Raw genomic sequence first — 20825 nt, 5'->3', positions numbered from 1 at the left:
TTGCCTTAGGGTTTTTGTCTCAACCTGAAAGCCGGCCCGGAGACTGAAGGTCTTCTAGTTGCCTCCACTATCTGCCTAGGACCATCTCCACGAACGTTTCCCATTTTCTCTCACCCTTTTGTCTTGGCATCATTGAGTACTAAAATGCTCCGTCTCCTGAAGCCCTGCAGACTGAAGCTGGACAACGGGAGGTAAACGTCAGAGAAATGGCCACAACAGCTCCTGTGGAAACCATCCTAGGGCCTGTTTTTGGAGGAGCCGCTCAGAGAGTTGAGCCGAACACCCCAGGACATCATCAGAGGCATTTCAAACTGCTCGAGCCGTTTCGATGACCCCGATGTGTGGAAATCTCCTACCAGACTGACCCCCTACTCCCGGCCCTGAATCTGGTTTCTCATCTGCTCCAATGATTAACCTTTTTGCTGTACTTTGGTTTTCCACACAAGTGCCTCTTAGGCGATACCTGACTGCTTGCTCCCTAGGCCTAGCTTCAGAAGCCCATCGACACCACCGCCTCCTGAGACGAGATACTACAACTGTTTCCTTGAACAGACCTGTTCTCAGAACTAAGAAACTGGGTCCATGAAACGCAGGCCCTCTAGGAAACTATTCCCTCCCTCCTGCCCCCACACCACGCCGCACGCACGCACGCACGGACGCACATGCACAGTCAACAGCCCAGCTTTTAATGTGTAAAACTTCCAGGGAAGTTACAGAATAGGGAAATGTTGGGGTCCAGAGTAGGCTGCCCCAAAATGTGCCCGATGGACTATGCTGAATGAAAGGGACTTCACAACTGGCCAAGGGGGAGGGTATAGGTCAGTGGTAGAGTGTGTGCTTAGCAAGCAAGCACAAGGTCCTGGGTTTAATCCCCAGTACCTCCGGTCAAAAATAAATACATAAAATCGAATTCCTCTCCCCCGCCCCCCCCCCAAAGTATACACTGCTGTATGTCAACTCTGTCTCAATAAAACTGGAAGAAAAAAAGGAAAAAAAAAAAAGATTTAACAAAAGAAAGAAAGAAACAAACAAAGAACTGCCCGAGGCAAGAGGAACACTCTGGCCCTCCTTTCTGCCTCCCTGGAAGCAGGGGAAAAAGAATTTTGTTTTTTTAAAGTCTCCCATCCCAGAGGAATCTATCAAGTCAGAGGTCTGCTTCCATGCCCTTCCATGATTCTCAAACGGTGTAGTGGGGTTTACCCAGATTAGGAAAAGGAGGGGACTCCTTTGGCCTGAGACCAGGCGAGATTCTCCCCCTCCCTCCCGCCTCCCTCCGTGCAGTTGGGACGGGGTGGCCTAAGGGTGGGGAAATTGAAACCAAAGAACAAAAGCCGTTCAACAGAGAGGAGCCGGAGGCCAAGTCAAAGGCTCTGACCTGAGCACAGAGCTTTCTGCATTTGAATGAAGCGATTGAACGAGGCCCTGCCGAATGGATCCTCCTGACGTCCCCGCCCCCGCTTCCAGGAGACAGTCAGTCGATTTGGGACCGATCGGTGGAGAAGGCCTGGGAGGCGGCGGCGGCGGCGGTGGCGGCGGCGGCGGCGGAAGCAGCGGCGGGGGCGGGGGGGGGTGGAGCGCGGGCGGGGGCGGGACCAACGGTCGCTCCAACTCTGCCTGCCTGCCTGCCTGCCTGCCTGCCTGCCTGCCTGCCTGCGGGGCTGAGGCCTGAGGGCCACGCTGGTTCCTGCCACTCAGGGAAACTTCTGCGGGTGTTGCCGAAAGATCGCCCTCCCCCACCCCGTCCCTGACGAGCCAAATAACCCAGAGACAGGGTCTTAGAGTTTAGAAGAAAAGAGGCAGCTTGATTGCTTTGCTGGGCAAAGGGGACTCACAGCAGGCTAGTGCCCTCCAAACTGTGAACCCGTCTTGGGGTTGGGGTTTCATGCTTCTGTGGACGAACAGGTTGGAGCATGAAAGGGAATCACAACAGGCGGGAGCACAAAAGGTGCTCATGATCAACAAGGGTCTCTGATGAAACTTCCTCCTAAATCTGGATGAGTGTCTGATAACATGGGACCTCCTGGTGGTCTAGTAGGTCATCAGCCCGTGACCTTCTTTATCTGGTCAGACTCACCCGGCGGCACCAGCGCCACGGAGGAACTCGGGGTGGGGGGTGGGGGGTGGGAGGGGGCTGGTCGTTCTCCTGAGCTTATCCTCCCGTGACTCCCTTCCTGGGGAAAGACTCAGACGCCAAACATGATTGTCAAGTTGAACGATCAGAGGAAGGTCAAATCAAACAGTTAGAATCGACAACTTTAGCTGTTTTTAACAGTGGGCCTGGAGCTGGGAGCGGTGTCTGGTCAGTCGAGTTTGCTGATCGTTCTAAAAGCAAGCAGTAAGCATAAAGCCAAAAATTGGCTTAGCCTAAGTGCGGCCACTTCATGATTCCTCCTTCACTGGGGGCTGAGGCGTGGGGGAGGGCGGGGGTGGGGGACAGGACTGAGGTGGCGGCGAACTTCTCCGTGAATGCTCGGAGCCGAACTGCTCTCTGGGCCTAGGTCTGAAAAAGGCCTGAGTCTCAGCTATGACAGATTCTCTCTCTTTCTGGGCACATGGACTGACTCGCCCCGCATCCTCCCATCCTGTCAGACCCTTTGGACACACACCTCCACCTGAAGAGTTCTTTGGCCTCGTCCAGAAAAAACAAACACACGCACGAACAAAACCAAACGAGCACACAGAAACCCTGCTGATCTCCTTGGAACCCATTCACTTCGGAGAGTCCCTCTCGTAGAAATCCCCTCTGCTCGATGATTTCACCACAGCCGCCTCCCTTTCTCCGGCACAGTGACCCCCCACCCCCACCCCTGCGTGGGCCCTGTCCCTCTACCTATCAAAAACCAAACCCCAGGAGAAAAGAAAATCAGAATGCTGTTTTGAGCCACTGGATCTGTGAAAGGAACCAAACAGAAAGCTGAAATAACCAAACCAGCCGAACACCAAAAGCGAACAGACAGATACCCCAGAAAGAAGGGCACGCTGACCCTTGCCCCTTTCCTTCCTGGAATCAGGACATAACATAGATCTACACCCCACCCCCCACCCCACCCTCCCCAGATGTCTTCTTTATGCCGGAACGAGAGTGACGTTCTTATTGTCAACGGTGCTGTTATGGAAATGACAGGCCGGCCAAGAAACAAGCACCACTCGGAGGGTTGGAGTACTCAGATTTATTACGCCGGCGGGCTCAGAGGGGCTTCTGCTCCTAAGCCTTGAGCACCTCCAAGACGTGCACGTGAGGTTTTATAGGGTTAAGTACCAGCTTGGGGTATTCGGCCAATAGGCACGCAATAGCTTTAGCAACATCATTATCACGAAAGTAGAGGCAGTGAGGCAGCAAACCAACATTTCAAGGCCAGATATGTCTCTTTGAAAATCCAGCTGGCTAGCAAAATATGAACAGGGAATCAGCAAACCGGCACTTATTAATTTAGATTTACGAGTTAGCCCAGCAGAACTCAGATCAGTAATCCGACACTTGTTACACTTAGATTTGCGACTTAGCTTGTTATCCCAGCTGGGCTTTTCCTTCACAGTGTAAAGCGGAGAAGGAGAGAATTCTGTACAAACAGACCTCGATGAAAAGAATCCTCACCCTCTTTTAGGCCCCCACCTCAACACACGTGCGCGCACTACGCGCGCACACACACACACACACACATGCATGCACGCACGCGCGCGTATAGTTACTCCTGTTCTCTCTCTTTCTCTCTCCCTCTTCCTTTCTTACTGATTTTTTAAAAATGTTTACTGATAACACAGAAAATAATTGCTTAAATGTTGTCCAGGAATGATATTCATTTTTGAAAACATGATATATATTGTAAAGGATTTGGGCTCCCTTAGAAAAATCCCAGTCCAGGCACGATTGTATAGCACCTCCTTTCACTTTCAAGTGTCTCATTTCAGACAATAAAGTAGCCAGTCATCTTCCTTGTGCATGACCTTTGTAACTGGCACAAGTCAAACGGCACAAAATTCAGACCCAATCTCCTGATCCATATGATTCTCATATTCTTTTTTTTTTTTTTTTTTTTTTTTTTTTTTAGCGAGTCCAGAAGCTATGGGTCTGTGCCAACCACCCGTGGCTGTTCACTATCCAGCATTTCTTCCATTATCTTTATGTTGTCCTGTTTCTTGGAAGTATTAGTGCAGCTACTTTTCCCGATGGTCTGTCTCTGTCTCTGTCTCTCACTCTTTTCTCCTTCTTTTTTTTGGGGGGGGGAGGAGGGGGATGGGTTTGATTAGGTTATTTATTTATTTTAATGGTGGTTCTGGGGATTGAACCCAGGGCATCATGCATGCTAAGCAGGCACTCTAACAATGATCTATATCCTTCTCTACACCGCCCCCCCGACCCTCCAGCACCCCCCCCCCCGTCCCCGGCCAGGGCCTGTCTTTGCTCAACCCAATAGAAAAGCATTTATGTTTTGCCAGTTTCCTGGGTCCTTCTTTGTTTCATAAAACTGAGAAGAAATACACGTGGAAGTTCTCTCCTATGAATTGAACAGACTGAAGATCCTTTAAATAACCAAATGAGGTGGAAGTGCAGAGAGTACCATACGGGAACACACCGAGGCACATCGTCATCAAATTGACCAAAATTAAGGATAAGGAGAAAATATTAAAATGAACGAGAGAAAAGCAACAAATAACATACAAGGGAACTCCCGTAAGGTTATCAGCTGATTTTTCAGCAGAAACTCTACAGGCCAGAAGTGGGTGGCACAACATACTTAAAGTGATGAAAGGGAAAAACTGACAGGTAAGAATACTCTATTCAGCAAGGCTCTCGTTCAGATTTGAGGGAGAAATCAAAAGCTTCACAGATAAACAAAAGCTACAAGATTTCAGCACCATCAAGCCGGCTTTACAAGGAATGATAAAGGATGGTCTCAAGTCATCAAATCCTAAGAAAAGAGAACAAAAAGATGACAGAGAAAGGGAGGGGGGGAGAGAGGGAGAGAGAGAGGGGGAGAGAGGGGGGGAGGGAGAGAGAGAGAGAGAGAGAGAGAGAGAGAGAAAGAGAGAGAGAGAGAGAGGGAGGGAGGGAGGGAGGGAGGGAGGGAGGGAGGGAGGGAGAGGAGACCTTCGAAAGATTGCTTTGCCTGTTTAGGGTCTTCCGTTGTTCCTTAAAAATTTTGAAATTGTTTGTTCTAGTTCTGTGAGGAATGTCGTGAGTATTTTGACAGGGGTTGCATGGAACCTGCGGTTTGCTTTGGATAGTGTGGCCATGTTGATAGTATTGATTCTTCCAATGCAAGAGCACAAGGCATCTTTCCATTTCTTTGTGTCATTTCAGATTCTGGAGTATAGATAACCTCCTCGATTAAGTTTATTTCTAGGCATTTTACTGTTTTTGACTCAATGGAAGTGTTTATCCCAGTTATAAAATTCTGGTTTTTAAAGTGGAGGGGGGAAAAAAAAAAAGGAAAGGAAGGGCCACAAATGGCAAAATATCCTTCTTTCTCATGGGTGAATTGTATTCCATTACGTGTGTGTATGTGTGTGTGTGTGTGTGTGTGTGTGTGTGTGTGTGTGTGTGTGTCCCCTCTTCTTTATCTATTCAAATATTGATGTGCACTTAGGATGCTTCCGTATCTTGGCAATCATAAATGATGTTGCTGCTAATAGCAGGGTGTGTGTATCTTTTTGAATTCATTCTTCTTTTGTGGTTGGCTTTATTCCTTTGATAAGTATGTAAGTTTAAAAAGCTAAAGCTCTAAACCTTCCTGGAAACAATGAACAGTACATATATGTAAATTAAAAATATATGTGCAGTAAAAACATTTTAAAAAAATAAATAAATAAAAAAGAACGAAAGACAAGGAAATTAGCTATCAAGCCGTGAAAGACATGGAAGAAACTTAAAAGACATCTTACTAAATCAAAGAAACCGGTCTGAAAATTGTTACCAACTGTACAATTCCAACCAAATGACATCCTGGAAAAGGCAAAGCTCTAGAAACAATCAAAAGATCATGGTATCCAGGGGTTTGGGGAGAGGGAGGGAAGGAGGAATGAACAGATGCAGCGTGAGGGATTTTTAAGGCGATGAAATTATTCTGTAGGATACCATAGTGGTGGCTGCATGTCATTGTACATTTGTCAAAACCCATAGAACGTACAACCTCAAGAGTGAACCGTCCTGTAAACTATGGACTTTGATGGATAATAACGTGTCCATGTCGGATCATCAGTTTTACCAAATAGGCCACACTGATGAGAGATGTTGAGGGGAGTGGAGGATATATGTGTGGGTGGGGAGGGCTATGTGAGAACTCTCTGTATTTTCTGCTCAATTCTGCTGTGAGCCTGAAACTGCTCTAGGAAATAAAGTCTATTAATCAAAAACAAAAACAAAAACAGAAACAGAAACAAAAACAAAACACCCAAATGAGGTGAACCAGGATTCAGTCATCCAAAATGGAGCTGGACGGCCAGTGGGAGGAACTTTGTTGCAGACATAGTCCTGTTTCAGGGAGGGGGACGTTGTCCCCTCCCTCTACACATCTTGAGTTCTCTGGGCTGGACTGATCCAAAAATGGACCCCAGACGGATGGTTGAGCAGGAGCGACAGGGAACCTACTGTCTTTCATTCAAGCACTCATGTGTCCCCGAAGCAGGCAGCTTTTCTCCGTTTTAGGACAAGAAATCAGCCCTTTGTGCGAAATGGGCCGGGCTGAGAGCCTTTGGTTTTGGGTGACCCGTCCGTGAAGAATCGAGACGGAGTTTGGGTTTTGGGGAGGGGGGGAAGCCCCTGAAAGAAGTCACGAGGTTGGTTGGTTTCTCTAGGCTTCTGGGGCCTGAAGGCTCTCAGTGGGTGATCAGGGTGTTTTCCTAAGTCCAGATGCAGGGAGGGCACCCTCCACGGAAGTGATCGATTTCCCGCTTTCAGGGAGACAGAAAGAAGAGTCTGAGGGTCCCTCTTGCGTCTGCTGGCCCCTCGGCTTCTTCGGTCACTCTCATTTCTAACCCATCCGTGTGCCACGGAGGCACATACATGTTTGGGGTGGCCTCCCCTGGGTCCCGACACCGGCATCAATGGGGGGAGGGGGTGCATGAGTGGTCAGAACTGTATCAAGCTCAAGGGCACCACCAACCGGTTTCAAAAACAAATCTGCCAGCAGCTGCTAGCCGCAGCCTGGTCGTTTCAAAGTTCCCGCCTTGCTCTTGTGGTGTGTTTTCTTTCGTTTCCCCTTCTCCACTTGCCCCGTGGGGTAGTCTGATGACACACACTTCCAGTGCTTCTTTCTTGCATCTGTGTCTCCTGGGCTGCAGTCCTAAGAGCCCCCCCCATCGCCCCCGCCCCCCCAATCAACTCGTTTCTTTACCCTCCACCAGGTCTCCTGGCTTGGAAATCTCGGCTCACAGCATGTGTCTCGTGTCCTCTCTGAATTCACGGGCCCAGCCATCCACCCTAAGGAGACGGAGGGAGGGAAGGAAGGTTTTGACCTGGCGACCTTCCTTGCCGGCATCCTCCGGATTTGGGACCCTTCAGTGCGCCACCTGCCACCCGCCATACCACTCTCACCCTGAGGCCTAGCCCTCGGGGCTCCGTCCACGCGGAAACCTGAACGCGGACGGACCTGGACGGTGGGCGGGGTGGGGGTGGGGGTGTGGAGGGGCTTGCTTCATCACTGCCGGAACCGTGGAGGCGACCGGGACAGACGCGTCCTTCAAGAGGTGAAGGGACACGTCGCCCGGGCTAGGTCCGTGCCACAGCATGTGATTTGGCTCTAAAAAGGAAACCAGGGACCCGTGGAGCCGAGAGACCTGTGGGAGACAGGCGGGGCCGTTTCTGCGTGCCCCTGACTCCCTGAAAGAAGCCAATCTGAAAAGGTGGCATCCTGTAGGGTACCGGCTCTAGATGACATTCATTCTCAAAAGGGCAAAAGCCCCAGAGAGGGTGAAAAGATGAGTGGGGTCGGGGGTGGTGGTGGTGAAGGTTGTCTGTGTGGGTGTGTGTGTGTGTGGGTGTGTGGGTGTGGGTGTGGGTGTGGGTGTGGGTGTGTGTGTGTTGTGGCGGGGGGTTGTTGATGAATAGGTGGAGCACAGGGGACTTTTAAGCAGCGAAACTCTCCGGTAGGTAGGTCCACGATGGGATGAAAACCAACGTGTTGGATATGGCAATACCTAAGATGGGGTGAACTGAAAGAACCCTTCTGGGTGTCCCGCCCCTCAGCCGAAGTTTAAAGTCCTTCCTAAAGCCAGAAGGTAAAGACACACGAGAGCAATCTGAGGGGCCATCGCTGAGGAGTAACAGCGAGGCCAGTGAATCCAGTGAAAGACTGACTGACGTGGGGGCCTGGGTCCCTCGGCTCGACCCCCTTCCCCGGGAAACCGAAGCCTTCGACGCAGGGATGCGCTTTGACACGCTTCTGTCTCATCGGAGAAGGCTTCTTCTGCCTGGCATTGCGTGACGGGGCCGAGAAACCCGTCCTCTCCTCCTCTGCGTGAGGTAGCGGTTGCTCCCGCCTTTGCGCAGCGGTGAAGAAAGCTACCAGAAACACGGTTCTGCGTTTCTCTCGATACCGTGGGCGAGCGTCACGGCTTTTCCTTGCGTTCCACCATGCAGTCAGATAGCATTCTCAAAACTAAGCGTGCCATGCAAATTTTCCTTTTCCTTTTTTAAAGTGACTGTCAAGAACTTAGGCAGCATCGAGTGAAAATGTTGGGCACCTTCATCTCTTGGTTTGTATGGAGCCAGCTAGGTCATCAGACCCACGTCACCATGATTTCTGAATTCTAAGATCCTTTCCAATCCATGATATTGTACACTCCTGGGTCATGGGATGTCACTATGGCTGATCAGGTCAAAGGGAATGTGTCCCTCCAGAGCACTTATTAACACGTCAGTTTATTTAAACGACAACAAAGGAAATTCCCTTCGGGCGATATTCATTCCACACGCTAAAGGAAAGCGATAGGTTGTGTGCCTGAGCCCACACAGTGTGACGCAGGAACGGGGTGGGGGTTGAGGGAGGAGGAACTCTGGCTAGTGTCCAGGACCTAACGGGAGATAGAGTGGAGGATTTTTGCCCTTCTTCAGGGACAGGGTGAATCGGCCCGAGGTTGACTTGTGCGCTCAGAAAGAGGGCCTTTACCGGATGCCCCGAGCAAGCAGACTTTTCTTTTCTTCTTCTTCTTTTCTTTTTTCAGTTTTATTGACATAGGTTTGACATACAGCCCTCTATCAGTTTCGGGTGTACAGCACAATGATTTGACTTCCATAGACTGTGAAGTGATTATTAGGTAACTTTAGTGACCAGGAAACAACGATATGTTAAAAGGGGGTTTAATCAACAGAACTGCTATTTCTGATGATCATCTATTCCTAAGAGAAAGGACAGATGAACACTCCAAAATGCAGGAAGTGCATAGTCACAGAATGATGAACAATCTTTACCCGTGCCGACGTTTTGACGCCAGGATACGTGGAAAGCTGAAGTTTTAGAACATAGAAATATTTGGCTCTCCATTTGACCTGGAAATCTCCTTGTTGGAAAGAAGCTAATTTCTCCTCCTCATCCTCGTCCTCCTCGTCCTCGTCCTCGTCCTCGTCCTCGTCCTCCTCCTGCCTTTTTAACTAAAAAAATAAAAAAATAAAATAAAAAAAAATTTTTTAACAAGAAGTTTTTATCTTTTTGGAGGGGGGACGGGTCATTAGGTGTCTTTATCTACGTTTCAATTAATTATTTAGATTTATTATACGTTTTCAGTGGTGGTACTGGGGACTGAGCCCAAGGCCTTGTGCATGCTGAGCACGCACTCTACCGCAGAGCTCTACGCTTTCCCAGAAAGGAGCAAATTTCTAAACATAGAACTGGATGAGTAGGTCAGCTTTTTGATCTCATAGAAGCAGCGGCCCAGTTCTCTGGGGGGAACCCTCCTTATCTTGTCCATCTCGACAACGTCAGAAACGTCTGTCTGCATAGCCCACAGTGGCCTGAGACTGAGGCCAGGGGGCTGAATCAGGTAGAACCTGAAACCGAATGGAAGAAACAAACAAACAAAAAAGGGTGGGGAGGGGCACGCGGAGGCCTTTTTAAACGTACACACTGCTGCGTGGTCTCCCTCGTCGAAACTCTAATTCGCAGCCTTCTTAAGGAGAAATATACACCTGAAACGTCTTTTTTCCACACAGAGTTTAAAAGCTTTCACCCTCCGAGCCGAAAAACCTTACCCGTCCCATCGGTTCTTTCTGAGTGAGTGGGTTCTCTAGTGTCCTACGCGTCTGCTGGGAAACAAGCTGCTGGAGAACCAGCAACTAGAAACCAAGCTGCACCAGCATTTCCATGAGCGTAAAATCTTACATTCACACTTACTTGCTTAAAAATGCACACGCCTGCTTTGTTTTCATGTTTTACACAGTCGATGACCTATAACATGTATGATGCTCAAGAAATTGTGTGAGGGGCAATCCTGAGATTGACCGTGAGGGCGCAACAGATGGCAGATATTTCCTTAGGGTAAAACAATGGACGGTCATGGGAAGCCAGATCATCCATTAACAGAACTTGGTTCTGGCAGGAAAGCATGTGGTTTAACCCCGGGGAAATATTTGCTATCTCGAGATGTCCCAGAGGCAATCACAGGATACACTTAGAAATTTTGCATCCCCCGAGGAGGGTGATTGTTCCTGGAAGGGATAGGCCTGAAATGAATCAGTTAGCCAGCAAGCAGAACTTCGTGCTTCTGGCATGAAATATCTAAAGCCCCACCTCTTTGATCGCATTTCTTTTTTTTTTTTCCCTGAGCCGTATACTCCCAATAAACAGGATGTCGACCAGGCTTTTGGCACTCTAGATCCACGAGACCTTGAGTCCCCTGGTCCCATTTTCGCTCTTTACTTGGTCTCTTTGTTTCTTAATTCTTGCGTCGCCCGTCCTCAGACACGGTCCCGAGCTGCGCTGGACACAGCACCCGTCCTACCCGACTCGTGAGTGACCTACAGTTTTTAAATGAAAGCTACAAAATCTCTGGTCATGTCGATCTGCTGGTCTCGTCTGTATGAGACAGGGCAGTACCTGAGTTTCAGAGACACACACAGACACACACACAGACACACACACACACACAGACACAGACACACACACACACACACACACACACACACACACACACACACACACACTCTAAAGGGAACAAAGAACAAAGAAAGATAGAGAAAGAAAAAGAAAAAGGCTCAGGGGAATAAAGGATTCGCTTGCTCTCTGTGACATGACCCAGTAGACCTAGTTGTCACGAGACAGGAAGCTCAACTCTCCGTGTTTACATTATCTGTTCCTGAGCTTTCTTGCAGAAAATTCTCATGCGTTTCTTTCCCCTCACGGAAGTCTTCTCTATTCCCCACAGAGCCTGGGGCGATGGCTCTTCACCCTGGAGCCGCCTGCGGCCGATCCAAGATATCGGATGATTTATGGAAGTGATCAGTGATCCTGAGACAAAGCCCTTCCTTTAGGTAGAAAAGCATGGCCCCTGCTGCTCAGGGAGCTGGCACTCCCCCTCCCTCTCCCCTCATGCCACCTTCTCCTTTGTGCACAAGCTATCGCTTTCGCAAAAGAGCTTGGCTTGCCTGAGAGTCTTGTGGAAGCCATCCTCATTTCTATGGTACTGCCGTCCAAGGATCTGGAAAGGGCCCGGTCCCATGTATGCATGTATGCATGTAGGCACTTGTGTATGTCCCCGGCTTGTAGGCCTGGCATGTTTCTTCCTCCACATACACTTGCCAGAGTTCATTCATGAAAGAGCTCTATGGAACTGGTTTTCAAGGGAACATGCAGGCAGGGAATGCGAACAGGAAGGAACCCAAATGTTTTCCTTCAGGTTGACATGATCTGATCTAGGACAGATCCTTTCATCCAGAAAAGCAAATGTCAAGGGATCGGTCTCGTGAAAAGAGCCATGTCTTGATTGTGACGAGCAGCATTCGAGGTGAAACTTTTCGCCTCCCTAGGTTTACCCCGAATCCATTAAGTTCCTGTGGGTTATCTCTGTCATAAAACGTGTCAGCCAGGAAAAAAAAAAAAAAAAAAGAGTCTGGGAGCGATGGTTGGCTCGGTCTCAAGTCTCAGGAAGTGTTCACACCCCAAGCAGTCCGAGGGGGTAGTGTGTGTGTGTGTGGGGGAGGCGGTCCATCTCTGAAAAATTGGTGCCTCCTCCACGTAGTTTTTGGTCCCTTGCAACTGAAGCATCTGGCAACGTCCCTGGAATGTTTAGATCGTTTCCAAAGAAGATGAGATACGGAAGCGTTCGTTCCTGGCTCCATGAGTCGAAGGGGACGTGCTTTAATATCTTTCTGACAGAAAAGACTCGAGATCTGTCAGTGTGTTGGCCGACATGACTGGTATACCTTCGGAGGATGGATGGACCTACAGACAGACAGACAGACCGGAATACATACATACTTACTTACATACGTACATATGTAAACATACAATACAATACAATACAATACAATACAATACAATACAATACAATACAATACAATACAATACAATACAACAAAACAAAATGAAACAGAATAAAATAAAATAAAATAAAATAAAATAAAATAAATTAATTTAAATGAAAATAAAAGGATGCTGTGAGGAGAAAGTGTCTGTTTCTGGCTAGGACCAAATCGTGTCCCTACGTGGACCGGTTGGGAAAGACTGGTGTCCCAGATGGTTCACCGTGACTTCCTCGTGAACAATTGCTGTGACCGATTCGGGCTTCGGAACAGTCACGGTCTCGTTCTGAGGAACGTCTCCTGGAAAGCATGTGGAGACCGTCTTCGTCTGCCGTCCTTAGGAAACGTTCCAGCAGAGCGGGTGTCCGAGAGCCTCTAGGGGCGATGGCTATGCTTCGTGGACGTCTGTCCCTCTTCAGGCCGAATTTCGTGGAAGTATGCTGATCTGGCCAGCCGACAAGTCTGAATGGGGGTGATTTTTTGGTAGAAATGCGCGTCCTTGGAGAGACCAGGGGAAGGGGAGCATTTCTCAGTGGAAACTCTCGTACAGCGTGATAGAGATGAGAATGCGGTTCTGTGTCATCATCTTTGCGTGCTTCCCGCCACCCTCCCCCTCCCCGCCCCGCCCCGCCTTCCACTGATACGCTGGGCCACGTCACGCGTGCTTCGAGTTTTCTCCGATGGTTGGCCAACGCTCTTCCGACTCCCGTTGCCCATGGTTCTCCCGCTTTGGACTTGGCATCCTCGAGAACCAAAGCCGCCCTTTCCCTGAAGCCCCGCCGAGCCGGGCTGAGCAGCTGGACATCCGCTGGAGAGAGGTCACTGCCGTGTCCCCTCTCGAGACCCTCCTCCTGCCCGTTGCTGTGGAGGCCACTCAGAAAGTGGACCTGAACCCGCATGCGTTTTTCAGGCCACCCGAGCCTCTTCGAGCCCGACGCCTAGACATCTTCCTGACTGGTGGCGCTCCGGACTCACACCCTGGGTTTCTCGTTGGCTTCAGCCACGGACCTTTGTCTTCCTGGAACGAAAGACCAGACCGGTTTCATCAGGTGGAACCACCTGCCTGGTGGCGGGACTGTCGTGGAACCCTGTGGACCACCCCGAAGTGTATATGCAGCCCAAGGGTGATCTCTCCAGTTGAACAACCATCGAGGCCCAAAAGGACCCCTGCCCCGGGAAGAAAGAAACTTTGACCTTGACCCTTAGCTGCCCGAACGAGAATTTGGATCAGGGTTGGGTAGGGTGATGGAGATCTCCCTTGGCACAGTTCCCGTGTGCGGGACTTTCAATGACTCTGTCTTCCTGAAAGGACACCCGCCCCCTGACCACGCTGTCTCGTCATCAGTTTGTTTCCACGAGGGACGAACCGTCATTGTGTGCACGACAAAGTTGGCCGCTGCCTGTTTGGTCCGCCATCGCTCCGTAAGGGACCGACGAAGTGTGCGTCGTGACCAGTGACCGATTTCGGAGCCCGTGGGTGGTGGGCGGGTGTGTATCTGTTTTCCAGGTCACGCGCGACGCGGTGTGTCGTGGTGTGGCCCGCCCGGCCACCCCACCTCCCTTCCCCCATGGAAAATCAAGGGAGAGTATTGCCCGAGACAGACGAAAGTGCAGCCACGAAACCTAAAAGGATGACCCTGGATGTCAACTTGGAGGTGGCTAGGAGACGGCTGAGCATGCATAGGATCACACTGCACTGCCACCGTGTGGGATGCCGCACATGTGTCGCCGTCGTGGTTTTCATCTCCTCCACCTATTGCCCTCACCTACATCCACTCTTTATCTCACTGAACTCTTTTTTTTTTTTTTTTTTTTCCGGTAAGACAGTGAGAATTTTCCCTCTCTCTCTCTCTCTCTCTCTGTGTCTCTCTCTCCTACTGTCTCTCATAATTGACCTGACAAGGGGATGTCCGTTTTCACGTGTCCAACATAGCGATTCGGGATTCTTCCATGTTCCACGATGATCACCGTGATGAGTCTGGTTACGGATCAGTCACCGGACAGCGTCATGACAATAGTATGGATTGACTCTACTCGCCCTGCTGTCCATGACCTCCCGTAATTTGTGTATTTATTAATTGGAGTTAACTGGAAGCTTGTACTTTTTCCTCTCCCTCACCCATTGCACTCATTGTTCCTTCTTGGTATCCATGAGCCTGTTTCAGCTTCCTTGCATGTGTTCCTGCGTATTGTCTTGGGGATTCTGCCTCGAAGTGACAACATCCCTCTCGAACTTAAGTCACTTAGTTAACATCATCCCCTCTAGGTGTAGGTCTCTCCAGACCACGTGGCACTGTCCATTCGTCCATCCGCGGGCCCGTAGTGGAACTGCCGGGTCTTCCAGGAGTTTTCTGTGGAATGTTTTGAGGGACTTCTGTCCTGTTTTCCCTAATGGCTTTCCTCCACCTCCGTTTCGCCCTCTCCCCCTCGCCCCCACCACCAACCCCTGTTCCGTGTTGCCTTCTGTCTTCCGTCGGAGAGCGGAGTCTGTCAGGTATGAGTCGAGAGCTCTGTGTCCGCCCGCCAGCCCGCCCACCCGGCCCCATCTCGAACGGTGATCTCTATCACGTGTTCCGTCAGGAGCAGGCACTTTCTGCTTGTTTTTGGAACTTGCTGTCGTGATTCCAGGTACTGGGCCTGTCCGGATATCTCTTAGAAACGGAAATGCGTGCGTTTTCCCCTTTTTTAAATTGTGTTCGTTTGTTTACTTATTTATTTATTTACTTACTTACATTTATTTATTTATTTAGGCCTTTTTTTTTTTGGTTCTTGCTGCTGTTGTTGCTTTCGGTGGTTGTTTGTTTATTCGGGGAGGGGAGGTAATTCGTTTCTTTTGCTGGTTTGTTGCCTGACTTAGTGATTGCCTGACTTACCGACTTCCTTATTGACTTGAACGGAAGTCCTGAAGATCGAACCCTGGACCTCGCGCGTGCTGGGCAGGCACTCTGCCGCTGAGTTCTACGCTCCATCCTCCCCCTCGCCCCCTCCCCCATTTGGGGGAGGAAAAAAATAATTTTTTTTTTTTCCTTTTAAACTGAAAACGTCCGTTTGGGTCTCCTGCACGTGTTTCATCCCTGGTTTTCTGGCTTCTAGGAGGTGGAGTTGACCGAGTTCTTGGGCTGTTGAGGAGAGGAACCCCTGATGGGCTGCGGTTGTGCTTTTTCTACGGTGTTTTTGTTTTTGTTTTTAAACCCCAGAGTAGTTCTACAACTTGATTTCCCTTTGGTGGTGGGTTTTGTCGTTTGTTTTCATGTTTTCTTTCTTTCTTTCTTTCTTTCTTTCTTTCTTTCTTTCTTTCTTTCTTTCTTCCTTTCTTCCTTTCTTTCTTCCTTTCTTTCTTCCTTTCTTCCTTTCTTCCTTTCCTTTCTTTCTTTCCTTTCTTTCTTTCCTTTCTTTCTTTCTTTCTTTTTCTTTCTTTCTTTCTTTCTTTCTTTCTTTCTTTCTTTCTTTCTCTTTCTTTCTTTCTTTCTTTCTTTCTTTCTTTCTTTCTTTCTTTCTTTTTTTTCTTTTCTTTCTTTTCTTTACTTCCTTCCTTCCTTCCTTCCTTCCTTCCTTTCTTCCTTCCTTCCTCCCTTCCTTCCTTCCATCCTTCCTTCCTTCCTTCCTTCCTTCCTTCCTTCCTTCCTTCCTTCCTTTCTTCCTTTCTTTTTCTTTCCTTTCTTTCTTTCCTTTCTTTCTTTTCTTTCTTTCTTTTCTTTCTTTTTTTTTTTTCGGATGGGGCTACAGTTTCCTTGTCCACGTTGACTGTGTCAAACACACGCACCGACACACACACGCACACCCAGACACGCGGATGCGCATGCACAGTGTTGCTCTGTGTAGATGCACTGAACCTCGATTTACCGAGCGGGTGGCTATCGACTCGCCCCCCCGAACCCCCGCCCGCATTTTTTTGTTTTCCCTCCTCCTTCCTGCGGTTGTGGTCAGCCGTGCTGACGTCCGTGTTCTCACGACCGACCGCGAGTGCGTTTTCCCCAGGCGCCCGTTTGTTGTCTTTGGGCTTTGTCGCGATCTGTGCCGAGATCGATTTTTCTTTCCGCTTCGATGGGGTTCGCGGTCTTCATCCTTTCTTTTCTAGCTTCTGGGCTTTGCCTGTCTGCTTTCGAAAGACCTCCCGCATTCGAGAGGACGGACTCCAAAGCCGATTCCTGCGTTGTTCTCTGAGCGCTCGCCTGCTTTCGGTTTGCCAGCCCCCGCCTTCCCTCCCTCTTCCCCTCCTCCCCTTCCCAACCTCCCACCCGGGAACCCGGGATCTCGTCCTGGTCGCTCTGGGCCACCCGCGGCGTCGGCCCCGGCCCCGCCGGCGTGTCCGTGTGATCTCCCCCGCCCGGGGAATCGCGTGGGGAGCGCGTCCCCTTCGCGGCAGCCGCCCGGCCGGCCGTGTCTTGCCAAACCCCGGCTCCCTCCGTCCTCCCCGCCCTGATCTGTTGCCGGGGTCGCGTCGCGCCGCGTCGCGTCGTGTCGCCTCGTGTCGTGCCGTGCCGTGCCGTGACGAGGGTGAGCGGGCTCCGAGGCGGACGCCACGGGGCCGCCCGGCGCCTCAGTCCGGGACGAGCTCGGGCGTTTGGGCGGCCGGCGGCGGTCGGGATCGGTTCCGGGGACGTTGGCGACGGTTGTCGGGCGCCATCTGGCTGCCGCTCTGAGATTGTCCCTCTTCTCCCGAGCGTCGGCGACCTCGGCAAGGGATGGGGCTCGGCGGCGGGGCCCGAGGCAGACTTCGGGGAGGCTGGCGACACCGGCGGTGACAGTCCCCGTGGCGCTGAGCCGCGGGCGCGTCCTGCTCTCGGCGCAGATTGGACTCGCAGGATGATGAGGGGGTGACTGTCGCCGCGCTCCCGGGATCTCGTGTGCCGGGGGAAGCCGTGTGGCCTGGCCTGGTCGACCAGCATCCGCCTGTGCCCCTCCAGCCGCGGAGACCGACCCGAGCCGATCGGACACGGCCTGCGCCTTGCCGCCGCGGGGGAAAGGGAGAGAGTGTCCCGCGCCCGGGCCGCCGGCGGCTAGGTGGTCAGGCCCTCGTCTGCGTCCCTTGGACGACTGCTCGTGAGGCGAGGAGCGGCCCGGGCCCAGTGCGGTGAGGCCGGGGACGGGCGCGCTGGGGTTCCCGGTCGTCGGAGGCGCCTCCTTGGATGAAATGTTTTCTGAGTCCCGATGGATCCGGAGACGTGGCTGGGCCGGCCCCTGTTGGCGCGGGAGGCCTGGGAGGGGGGGTGCCCCCCGCCCCTTAAGCCTGCCCGCGTGGGTTCCGGTGGCGTTGGAGGGACCGAGACTTCATCCGGACTCGGGGACCGGCACGGGGGCGTCCTGCGAGGGATGTGGGGGAGGCAGGCTTTCCCCGGCCCGGGGCCCGGTGCTCGGGAGCGGTCCCTCGTGGGGGGCCCTCTCGTCGGAGGCGCCTCTGTGGCATCTCCCCGAGTCCCCGGCCACGCGGGCGAGAAAAGGGCAGGGCGTCCCCGGCCTGATCCCGTCTCCCTCTCGTCCCTTCCCCTTCCCATTCCCATTCCCATTCCCACTTCTCCTCCTAAGCCTCCTCCTAATCCCCCTCCCCTCTCCCCTCCCCCTACCAACCCCCCCACCCCGGTCGATCAGATGGCCCCCGAGAGCTTCGGGGCTGCCATTTATGGGGGTAGGGCTGGGGGCAGGTGGCCGGACCGAGGTCCCGGGGTCCCCCCCTGCAAATCGTGGACCCGCCCCGTTTCTGGGCGCTGTCATTTTTCCTGTCGTGTTGGGCATTTTCTGCCAGCAGATAGGTGCTGACACGGTCTTCCTCGGTGTCTGTCACCGAGTGTTGGGTCTCCGGACGCGTGCGGGGCTCTGGGCTTCTCTCTGCGTGAGCCCTGGCCTGGTAGCCGACTCCGCTTCTGACACTTGAGCCGCCCGCCCGGGCCTGCGCGCCGGCTCTCGTGTGTGCGTCCGGCTGACGTGGCCCGTGGTGCCACCTCCGGTCTCTGGTGGCCCGAGGGCGGTGGGGTGAGGTGGCGGCGTGGGTCTTTTACCCCGTGCGCTCCCCGCCGCAGGCACCCGGTGGTGGCCGGCACGACCCCACCCCCGTAGGCTCCGTGCCGCGTGTCAGGCATTCCCCGCCTGGGGTCGTTGGCCGCTCTCCTCGGAGAGGACTGAGGAGTGGGTGGCGCCTGGCGAGGCTGAAGCAGGCCCCTCTGGTGGTTGTCCTCGCCGGGCCCTCCCCTCTGGGGCCTCCCTGCCCCACATGGCTGGCTCGCTCGCTCGCTCGCTCACTCACTCACCTGATCGATGTGGTGAAGTCATGCTCCCCCGGGCCGGGCCTAAGCCGCGCCAGACGAGGGACGGGGACGTTCATGGCGAACGTGGCTTCTCTTCTCGTTCTGCCTGCGGGCCCCTCGCCTCTCCTCTGCCGCCCGTGGGTGGCGGGGGGAAGGCAGGGGTGCGGACTCCGGCCCGACCTCGGTCTCCCGTGCCTTGTGGTGTCGGCGGGGCCGGGGTCTTGTGACGCGGCAGACACTCTCGCCTCCTCGCCTGCTCGGCGTCCTGTCTCGCGAGCGGCCCTCCCCCGCGGCGGGGGAGGGCTGCCCCGCCGCCACGCCACGTACCCCCTCGTCGGGGTGTGAGCGTGTCTCGCCTTGGTCCTCTGCGGTGCCCCTGGAGCGCTCCAGGTTGTCCCTCAGGTGCCCGAGGCCGAGCGGCGGCATCGCTTCCCGTCCCCAGCGAGTCCTCTCGGGTAACCCCTGCGGTGGTCGTGTCTCCCGAGCGCCTCTCTTGAGGCGTGGGGGAGGGGTCGAGACGGTAAGCGAGGCGTGGCCGCTCCCCACCCTCGGTGGGGCCGGGGCCGCCTCCTGAACGTCAGTCCTCACCCTGTACCGGGGGGGGGACTGACGTGGCCGGGCGCACGCCGGGTGGGTCCCCCTCAGCGGGGTTCGCGCCCGGGCGTGGGAGCGATCGTGGTGGGGCCGGGTGATGTGCCGGTGGGGGGCGGGCGTCTGTCCCGTCCCCACGCGGTCTTGGGTGCGTCTCCTCGCGAGGTGGCACGCACGGGTTCTCCCCGGTCCCGACCGCGAGCGCTCGCTTCTTGGCCCGCTGCTTACCCCTACCGCAGACCCCTCCTGCCCAGCCGAGCGCTGGCGTACACGTCGGAGGGCTTCCGTAGGCCTGAACGGGGCACGCTGGGTGGGGGGCGATGCGCCCTCGGTGAGAAAGCCTTCTCTAGCGATCTGAGAGGGGAGCCTTGGGGGCACCGGACCCCCCAGCCGCCGCTCCTCCATCCAGAGCGTGCAGTCACTCTCCACGGGGAGCGACTGCCGCGGCGTGTGGGCAGGGCCCCGTCGCTTTGGCGTGTGGGCTGCGCTGGCCCCGCGGTGGGGCCGAGTGCTGTTCTTGGCCTGCTGTGGCCCGCGCCTCCCCCCTCCGAGTCGGGGGGAGGGTTCCGCCGGGCCGGGCCCGGCGTCTGGCGCGGGGCCGTGCGAGCGCGCGCGTGCGTGTGCGCGGGCTTGGCCTCCCCGGCGCGTGCCGTGGGGGGAGGGGGAAGGCGGTCCACCCCGACTTGGGCCCCCCCCACCAGTCTCCGCGCCGCGAGGAGCCACCCCACCTGTTCCGGTCCCGAGACGCAGCCACCGGTGGCGGTGCGTGGGCCACGGGTCGGGCCGCCTCGCTCGGCAGCGTTTCCCCGGGCCGCGAGGCCTGGGGGCGAGCCAGACGAAGCTGGGTGGCGGTGGTGGACGGACAGACGAGACGCAGACGGACGAGTGAGCGAGTGGAAGGGGCTACCCTCTGGAATGGGGGTGTTTAGCCTGCTGCGCGCGAGTCCCGGCGGCGAGCGGGGCCGGGGTGTGGGAGGAACCGCTGAGGGTTGGCTGAGGCCGGCCGGCGTCCTGGGCGTCGCGGGGCCGCCCCCACGTGTGGGGGTGGTGGGATCCCGCGGTGGTTTCCCCGGCGGCCCGGTCGTGTCTCGAGATTTCCCCTTCCCTGGGTGGGTGCCCGCCCGCACCCACGACCCCTGCCGGCCGTCGCTCTTGCGCGCGAGCGGCCCCTCCTCGTCGCCGCCGCCGGCCCTCCCCTGCCCTGCCAGGACCGATGGCCGCCCGCGCCGAGCCTTTCCCCCGCCGACCCCCCCCGTCCTGGGACCAGAACGTGGCCTCACCGCGTTGTGGGGTGCTGTCCCTCCCCTGGAGGCGGCCCCGGGTGAAGCGTCGTCGGACCCGACGGGGGGAGGTGGGGTGCTTCGGCACGGCGCGAACGTTTGTTTGGGTGCGCGTCGGGGCGGGGCGGGGCAGCGCCGGCCCGTGCGGCGGGAGAGCCTTGCGGTGGGCCGTCCTGAGGCCCTGCGGTGTCGGGCGAGGGTGGCCGTTGGGCCCCCCGTGAGGGTGCCGAGGAGAGGGCCAGTCGGCGCGCCTTGGGT

At 54.3% G+C, this 20825-nt stretch overlaps 1 long non-coding RNA gene across 1 annotated transcript in view; it reads left to right on the top strand.

Moving 5' to 3' along the window:
* Window positions 1-16478: 16478 nt before the first annotated feature.
* Window positions 16479-20825, top strand: part of LOC141577161 (uncharacterized) — a 24285-nt gene continuing 19938 nt past the window's right edge. The window contains exon 1 of the long non-coding RNA XR_012505821.1: window positions 16479-16635. This is a non-coding gene — a long non-coding RNA (uncharacterized LOC141577161). The remainder of the gene's footprint in view (window positions 16636-20825) is intronic.

This window comes from Camelus bactrianus, chromosome 3, assembly GCF_048773025.1.
Source record: "Camelus bactrianus isolate YW-2024 breed Bactrian camel chromosome 3, ASM4877302v1, whole genome shotgun sequence".
Lineage (NCBI taxonomy): Eukaryota > Metazoa > Chordata > Mammalia > Artiodactyla > Camelidae > Camelus > Camelus bactrianus.
This window is presented reverse-complemented; position numbering and strand designations above follow the sequence as displayed.